The sequence below is a fragment of the Manacus candei genome, unplaced genomic scaffold, assembly GCF_025592945.1.
Source record: "Manacus candei isolate 608988 ecotype Guabito, Panama unplaced genomic scaffold, ASM2559294v1 h1tg000023l, whole genome shotgun sequence".
NCBI lineage: Eukaryota > Metazoa > Chordata > Aves > Passeriformes > Pipridae > Manacus > Manacus candei.
In genome coordinates, this window is record NW_026138071.1 from 25497370 (window position 1) to 25505361 (window position 7992).

General features: G+C 43.4%; 1 long non-coding RNA gene across 1 annotated transcript; it reads left to right on the plus strand.

Annotated features, from left to right (window-relative positions):
* Positions 1-6387: 6387 nt before the first annotated feature.
* LOC127470833 (uncharacterized) lies at positions 6388-7065 on the plus strand. Its single transcript, XR_007904412.1, has 3 exons — positions 6388-6553; positions 6710-6798; positions 6990-7065. It is a non-coding gene; the product is annotated as an uncharacterized LOC127470833 (long non-coding RNA).
* Positions 7066-7992: the final 927 nt, after the last annotated feature.

Sequence of the window (7992 nt, forward strand, 5' to 3'; positions counted from 1 at the left end):
ACCTCATTGTACCCTGGAACAAAACAAGGAAAAGTCTACTGAGTCCCAGCCCCACCGGAGGGAATGCGCTGAAATCAGCCTTTGACAATGGGCTGCAGAGAAAAAGCCATTCCAACCACAAGATAGCCACCCAGCTGCACGGCTTGCTGACCTTTCCAGGTAAGCCAGGTACTACAATTTGTACTGTTGAACATATGCTTCCCACGCTGCACTGACCCCCAGTGTGCTCTATAATCACTCCATTTGCAGGAGTGCAAACCTCAGCTAGTGCACAGTTTGCGCATTAAGCTCAGAGTCGTTGGTGTGACAGTATCTGTCTCTACGACTGTTAACTGAGTGGTCAGATTCCCAGAGATGTGAATATGCTCCAAGCAAAGCCTTAAAGCAGGGATAGGCTGCTCTATATGATGCTCAGCAAAGCACACAGTCTTATATTAATGTCCTTCCCAGCTACCACCCATTTAGCAGTTGCTCCTTTGCTGCAGGAGCACAAAGAGGGAGTCACCTTATTTCCTGCAAGGTACACACAGGCTATTGCAGCTTAGTGGCTGTGAGGTCACTCACTCAGCACCACAGCCACATCTGGAGGCCAAGGATGGGGACAGCAGCCTTAGGACTTTATAATTCCAGCTTTTGCCAAGCATTAACTGCTTCTACGGTAAGCGAGAAGCAGGTAAGATGGGGCAGTAATTCAGTGAGAGTCCCATAAGTCAAGCTAGCAGGCAGCATGATCACACTGTGGTTGTGCTTACTGTCCAAGACAAGGGAGCCAGGCAAAAAAAGCAACCACAGCTCAAAAGGCAATTTCCTTCTATTTAAAAATAAATACAGAAGACTAATTTAAGTTCTTAAATTAACAGGTTTTCTCCTCAGGATTGGATCCAATATCACATGGTTTGTTTGCAGATATCTAAACTAAAGATCCTTCAAAAACCAGCTTCTTGGGGCATCATATTGCAATGCAGAGCAGTGCCTGGGAAGCCACCCTGCCCGCCACAGCTGGGCCTCTGCTGAGCCCACCACCCCATAAGCAGTCCCACATGCACCCAGATTTGCATAAAAGGAGTAGTTATCAGCAATAAGGCTTGCCAAGGCAAAATTCTTCAAGGCTGCTTTACAACTAATGACAGATGTAGTATTCCCAAGTTTAAGTTATAATTTATTCTTATCCTGGGCAGAAACATAAGGAAAACACATTGTGCATTTTGCAAAGCCTCTCATTTAGGCATCTGAAAAATAATAAAAAGAGGGAAGGAGGGAAGATGAACAGGGACTAAAAGAAAGAATAAACTGGCACAGAGCCAGAATTTAATATTCAGCAATGGTGACAAATATCCAAACTGATTTGCTCCTGAACAAGTCAACTTTTACCTGTTACTCACACCAGAGGATTCCAGCACCCCATATTTCCCAGCTGTACTGTTCCTTCAGGGTTCAATTACAGGTAACAATCACAGTGTGCAGACTAACACAGCTGCATTACAAATTAGCAGATCAAACCTGCCCAGCCTGAGAGGGAAGTGAAGAAGGGATTGTAGCAAAGGGTAAACCCATTACCATCTAGGACACGAAGCATCACTCTCTTCTCATGCTTCCTCCACCTCTGCCATAAACCCAGCACTAGAGGCTGAAAAGCCACCACAGTCTGCAGGATGATCCTGTGGCTCTGGGTGCCAGGACATCCTGGACCTGGTGAAAGTCCCTCACACCTTGCCTGCAATTCCAGTTCTCCTCAATGCAATTCCAGCACTCCTCAATACCACTCCAGCTCAGTATGCAAAGCTTGTGGCAGAAAAGGTGAGTGAACTGTGCCATAAATTTCTGCAGCAGCTGTTGCATGTTGCATGTAATCATAGGATAATTCAGGCTAGAAGAGACCTCAGGGGGTCTCTAGCCCAACCCCTGCTAAACAGGGTCAGCAACAATTTATTACGAGGTTGCTCAGAGCTTTAGGATCCATAACACCAGGTCAGCATCACCATGCTGCATTATTTCCAGAAAGTAATTATCTCTCTCTTTCCTCACAAGAGGAAACAAAGCTGGGATGAGGAGTTTTCTCTCATCGTCTCTCTTTAGAGAAATGGAGACTCTTGGTGGCTGCCCAGGTAGTCACAGCCTGAGATCAAAAATCCTCTGAGGCAAAGTCCTCCTCCTGCTCCACAGAGCAGTTCCTAGATTAAAATTTGCATTTTCCTTCTTTCAGGAAGGTTTCCAGCTGCAGAAGTGGTGTGGCCACTGCTCAATTCAACCAGCTGATCTGGAACAACCAGCCCACCAGAAGAAGTAAACCATGTGCATGTGGCAGAAATTATCCTAATTCCACTCATACAACTGCAGGCATGCAGCACTTAGGACCCATTCTGACAAACATGTCAGAAAGTTCAGTTCAGTGTTAACAAGGAAATCAATAATGAACAGAAGCAAGAAGACAGCAAATCTGGACAACTTTCTGATGTCTTTGAAATGTAACCAAGTCAGGAGACATTTCTGGGGAATCAGAAACCATTCTGGTCTGATGATACACAGTGGTAATGGAGAGGGGTTTATTGGTTTCTGCAGGCTTTGGACATCTGTAATTCAAAATCCACTGCATATTTCAAATCATTTTTCTATTTGATAGAGAATAAAAGGAACCCATCTGCATGTGACATGCTGTTCTGTTGCTGGGAGAGACTTTTTCCCAGTCTCAGATGTTGTAAAAAGGCACTTCAGCACCACAGATGCTTTCCTGAAAGCTGACTCCAGTGTAACTCTGTGCATGAGCTCCAAATCATGGTAAATATCATTATTAATACTGCAACATCATGTGCTCAAAGGTCACAGAACACCAGCACTAAAGCCTAATGTTCCTGGCACCCTATCCACTCTGCATTTGAACAGGACAGGTCCCCTCTCAGCCCTGTGCAAACACAAGGAGGATGCACAAATGCAAACTCACTGGGTAATGAAAGTGTCCCCTAGGGCAGACAGTTCCAGCAATCTCAAACACTGACACAGCACTGTGGTCCTGGGCCAGGGAGCCACAGAGTGTCACTCAGTGGGAGTGAATCCTGCACCCATCAGTCACTGCTAGTGGACAGAAAGGAATGGCACATGCTCCAAGATTTTCAACTCTGTGGAGGTTTTTCACTGCTAAACTCAATGGGTCTCTCCATCATGTACAAACTTCATTCCTCAAACACCTTGTCAAGCCTATTCTAAGTTGGCACAGCCACATGCTAAATGCAACAGTCACCACTGCTCAAACTGCTCAGGAAAAGGTTTTTAGTATGTACAGACCAAAGCAGCATTCTCCAGGCCTTGTTTTCAAAAACAGGTGAACAAGCTTGCGTAATATAATAGCAATTTTACAATACCAGCCCTGCAGCTGTGTTTGTAGAGAAGATCAACCTCAGCAATTAAAGTCTGACAAAATGATCAGCAACTAAAAACAGCCTTGCAATTTCCTGGAAACCATGGTAAAGAAAGCACTACCTGACATATCTATTGTAATTCACATGCAGATGTTCACAGTTTTCTTCACACCCTGGATAAATACCAAAGATATTTTTGCTCCCAGGTTTTGTTACGTCTCACCTATCTGTGGCTGTCACATTTTGCAATGAAAACAAGACAACAGTTCCCTTACAGGTAAGATACTATGGAGTTTAGTACACATAACATGTAAATTCAATTTTCCCTGACACAAGGAGCAGTTGTGTACCTGACAAATTATCCTTATATCTTGATGTAAAAAAAGAACAGGAGCTAAGAAGGGGGCAAGTACCTCTCCACATAGGCAGCAGTGTAGCCTGGGATGCTGAAAGTGCCAGGGCATATGTTGAGAAGTTGCTGTGGAGCAAGCAGGAGGATCCCTGCCTGCTGCCCTAAGCAAGAGCCTAATCTTTCCTCTCCTCCTTGCAAGAATTTTTCTTGCTGCCTTTCTCTTGACCCTTCATAAAAAGCAGGAGACAAGTTTTTAATTTCCTGCAGGCATGATCCTCTTTTGCATGGTCAAGCCCTGCACAGGATCAAAGATGTTTAGTTTGCCTCTGTAAGTGGGAAGCAGGAGTCCTGGGAATCAGCTGTGGGACAAAGAGGTCACTTCTGATGGGGAGATTTCTCCAGAGAGATAACTCTGCACCCTCCTTTCATAGCACAATCAAATCCCACTTGAATAAATTTTCTTTTTCCCTGCTCTCTATTTTTCCTCATATATTTTCCTCATATTTTTTCCCAGCTATGTGCTGGCAGCAGACACTGGTAACTGGAAACAGGCACATCTAACAAGGCCCTCAGAGCCACATGTCCTCCTCCTGTGTTTATACCACCTGCAGTTCTCCCACTAAGCTTGTCTATTCAAATTTCCCCTCCCTTTCCATACGGTATTATCAGGGCTCATTTATGTTAAGACAGTTAACACCTCATTAAATTATATGGACGCACAGCTATTTGCCAGGAGGAGAAACAAAACTTATGATTTGAAAATACGTGGTTACTTACACATGCATGACTTCACACATACAATACATGAAGTGTATGTAGATGGTAGATTCATGGTTTGCTATATTGTGAGACTACTGAGAGCTGCTTTAAGCAATGAGCAGGTAAGTCTTTTAAGTCACTGCTTGCAAGACTATATCCAATGCAGGCCACGGGACATGAACCATTTCTTTGTCTGTGAGACCTACAAGATATGTGTGGCTCTGCTTTCTAGCTTCATACAATCTAAAAGAGTCTTTGTCCTTCAGAAAGAGGAGACAGTCAAGGGATTATGAATAATAATGGAAAAGGGATAAAAGCGAAAGAAGTAGCAAAGGATTATGTGCTTCCAGTGGCAATTTGGAGAGAGATGAATAGTGCCTGAGACATAACAAACATCTTCCAGCAGATGCAGAAGAAGGTGACCCAATTTTGGTCCAGTAAAACACAGTTACTGAGGTTGAGAGAAACCATTCAGACGAGCTGTGTTTCTCGTATCCATTTGCAACTCTGTCTTAAAGTAAAAAACATATGATGAGTTACACATTGCAATATCATAATCTGCTCAATTGCACATTCTGGACCATTAAGGAGGAGGCAGCTGACTAGAGAACTACCATAAAGATAGGAAAGCTGGATTACTCTTTGTGTTAGAAAACTGGTCAACTGCAAAAAGTGACTGATGATTTGGGGGGATAAATCAGACTAACTGCTAATCCCTTGTACTGCAATTATTTGGGACACTGAAAAAAAATGAAATTTCATTCCCAAAAGAGAGGTTTCATCACCCATGACCAGTTAAGGAAATAGCTCATTTAAACCTTCAGGAGTCCAACAAAGTGTTTCATCAAAACTTCTGATGCTGCTAAAACACAGGATAAACACCAGGAAAACCACCCTGCAACTCACTTCTCACAGGGCTATTGCAGTGCCTCTCAAAGGGAGTGGGAAAAGCCCTGGTTTGTATGTTAAACACTACAGCAAAAAATACTTGTCTGTGATGGGAAAAAATGAAGCCAGCTCAGACTGGCACAGTTTCAAAACCCTTTCAATCGCACATCGACAAATTCTCACACCAAATTCCACTCTGAGGCCAGGAACCATGCTGAGATATACCCTCACTATGTGCCAGTTTGACCACAGCAGAATAGTTCACTCTATCCCCACTGTACATGTTCAGAAACAATTAAAATTACTTCTTTCCTGGAAAAGAGATTTATAGATTTACTCTGATTCATTTTTTTTTAACTTCTGCCAAGATTCTGGATCTTTTGCCAAGCCTGTGTTACACTGTTAATACAGACTTTGCTAACTGATTTTGGTACAAGTAAGAAGGAATGAACCTGTGATTCCAAGCTCCAGATACCAAGTTGCTGGACGGCTGCACTTTATATTACTGGAATCTAATATCTGTCACCTTTTCCAAACAACAGTTACTATAGAAAGCTACTTTTTGTGTCCTGTAAAGTATCTAACACATTATATTTGTCATTTTCAAAAAGGAAAACAAAACAAAAAGCAGTCTCAATGAAACAGGGATTTTCCTGTTACATCCTACCTTCTCCCATGTAAACAGATCCTCATGGTGGTTTATAGTAACCAGTGCTAGAGACATAATGTGGATTTTCTTATCAAATGAGGATGTCACCCCAGCTGTGCAGGTGCCCCAAGCACTTCTACACCAGGAACTGGATTTGAACCTCTTGGATAATCATCCCAGGGTGGTTTCCCAGCTGAGAGCAGGGCAGCCAAGCTCCCTCCTTACCCATGAACCAGCAGTCCAGGATACAGAGTGTGCTCCGTTCTGCTGGGCCCCACTGTGCCCTGATACCTTGGAGCCAGGGAATATGTTCACTGTGACACGTGCACTTGTACTGAGGCAACTCAATCTACAGCTGAAGGTAACAAATTTAGCTGAGGTGTGCTGAGCTCTCTGGTGCTGGCTAAGTCCCAGTCTGAACACAGGTTTCTGCATATGACATGCAGTTGGTGGACAAGTCCGGTGCTGGACATGAATGTGACTGAAAGGGTTAATTTACCACACAAGGGGTTTCAGAAGACACCTTGTTCTTTACAAAACTATCTGTAGTTGGTATGTACCCACCTGACCAAAAGCATTGCTGTGTGGATCCCAACTAAAGCTGGGATAAGGGCTGCATTCCATAGAGTGGAGTGACAGACCGTATCTTCAAAACAGGCTATGAATTTGGAAAGATTTACACAAATCTGTGTTCCTATTTTTCTACAGGAGGAAACTCCTGCCCAAAGAAGCCTCAGTGTGAGAATGCATGCCTGACAATACCAATAACCTTTGATGTCACATGTTAATGCTCCTGTGTAAGTTATGAGGCAGTTTCCAAATTTCATACTTAATCCTGGTGTCTGCTGCTGCTGAACAATTCAGCCTTCTGTTAACAGCTGTCTGTGCTCCAGTCAATGAATGTGGCTTATATTTGCCACAGCAAAGCCATTATCTATAGCCCAGCATGCCTGCATGACAGTCTCTTCACATTCCTTTTGATAAACAGTTGCAAGTAGAGCACAGAGAGGAGAGGTGATCAGTGCTTGAACACACATCCCAGTACACTGGGAACCACATCTAGCAGGATGGGGGGCTTCAGGCTGCAAGTTTCCCAATAAAATCTTCCAAACTCTGACTTCACATCAGCTGTTTTGGCGGTGCAGGAAAATGCTGACTGTCCCTCTCCCACCCAAGCATGTACACAGTCCAACAGGCAAACATCATCTGGGAAATGACCATCACCTGGAATGTGGCTTAAAAGACCAACTGAGCTACACTGGCACTTTCCCTTCCACCTCACCTGATCAAACTTTGAAAAAGTGAGAAGGCTGAGGAGAAACTCATCTGTCCCCAGCATTTTTGAATCTGCTGGTATTTCTCAGAACCAATCATAGATATGATAAACAATCATATGGGGCACAAGATGCACATCAAAATAAGCAATTTTAAATAAAAAGTATGCCAAATAAGTGCTCCTTTACTTTAATCTTCAGTAACTGGCACTTATAGAGCACAGATGAGAGTTCAAGGGCAGTAAGGACATGTATGCAAAAGTTACAATTTGTGCTATGTGCAGCCAAATAAAAGAGGCCAGCAAGCTGGAAAGAGAGATCTTTCCCTGTGAACTAAGGAGTTCCTGCAATTCAGATGTGTTGTTCACTTTGTTGGGAGCTGTTCTTTTAAGGTCTTTATATTCTCCAGGTTGCAAACTAATGTCACAAGATGCCACTACATATCACAGTATTGGAAAATAATGTTGGCAGGTGCAATCCCAAGAACTTTCTTCATTTTAAGGAAAAAGTAGCTTTGGTTATAACCCAGAAAAACAATACAGGTATAGGGGAAAATCATCGATAGCTTCCAGCCCCATTAAAGGAAGGTTATTCGTTAATCCATCACACTGCCTGTCCTTGCCAGCACATGATAACAAAGAGCTGTAAAACCCTTTCTCTTCCCTGGGAAACCAATGAAGCTCCCCTGGCCAGGAACAAGGGCTGGTCCAGCAGTGA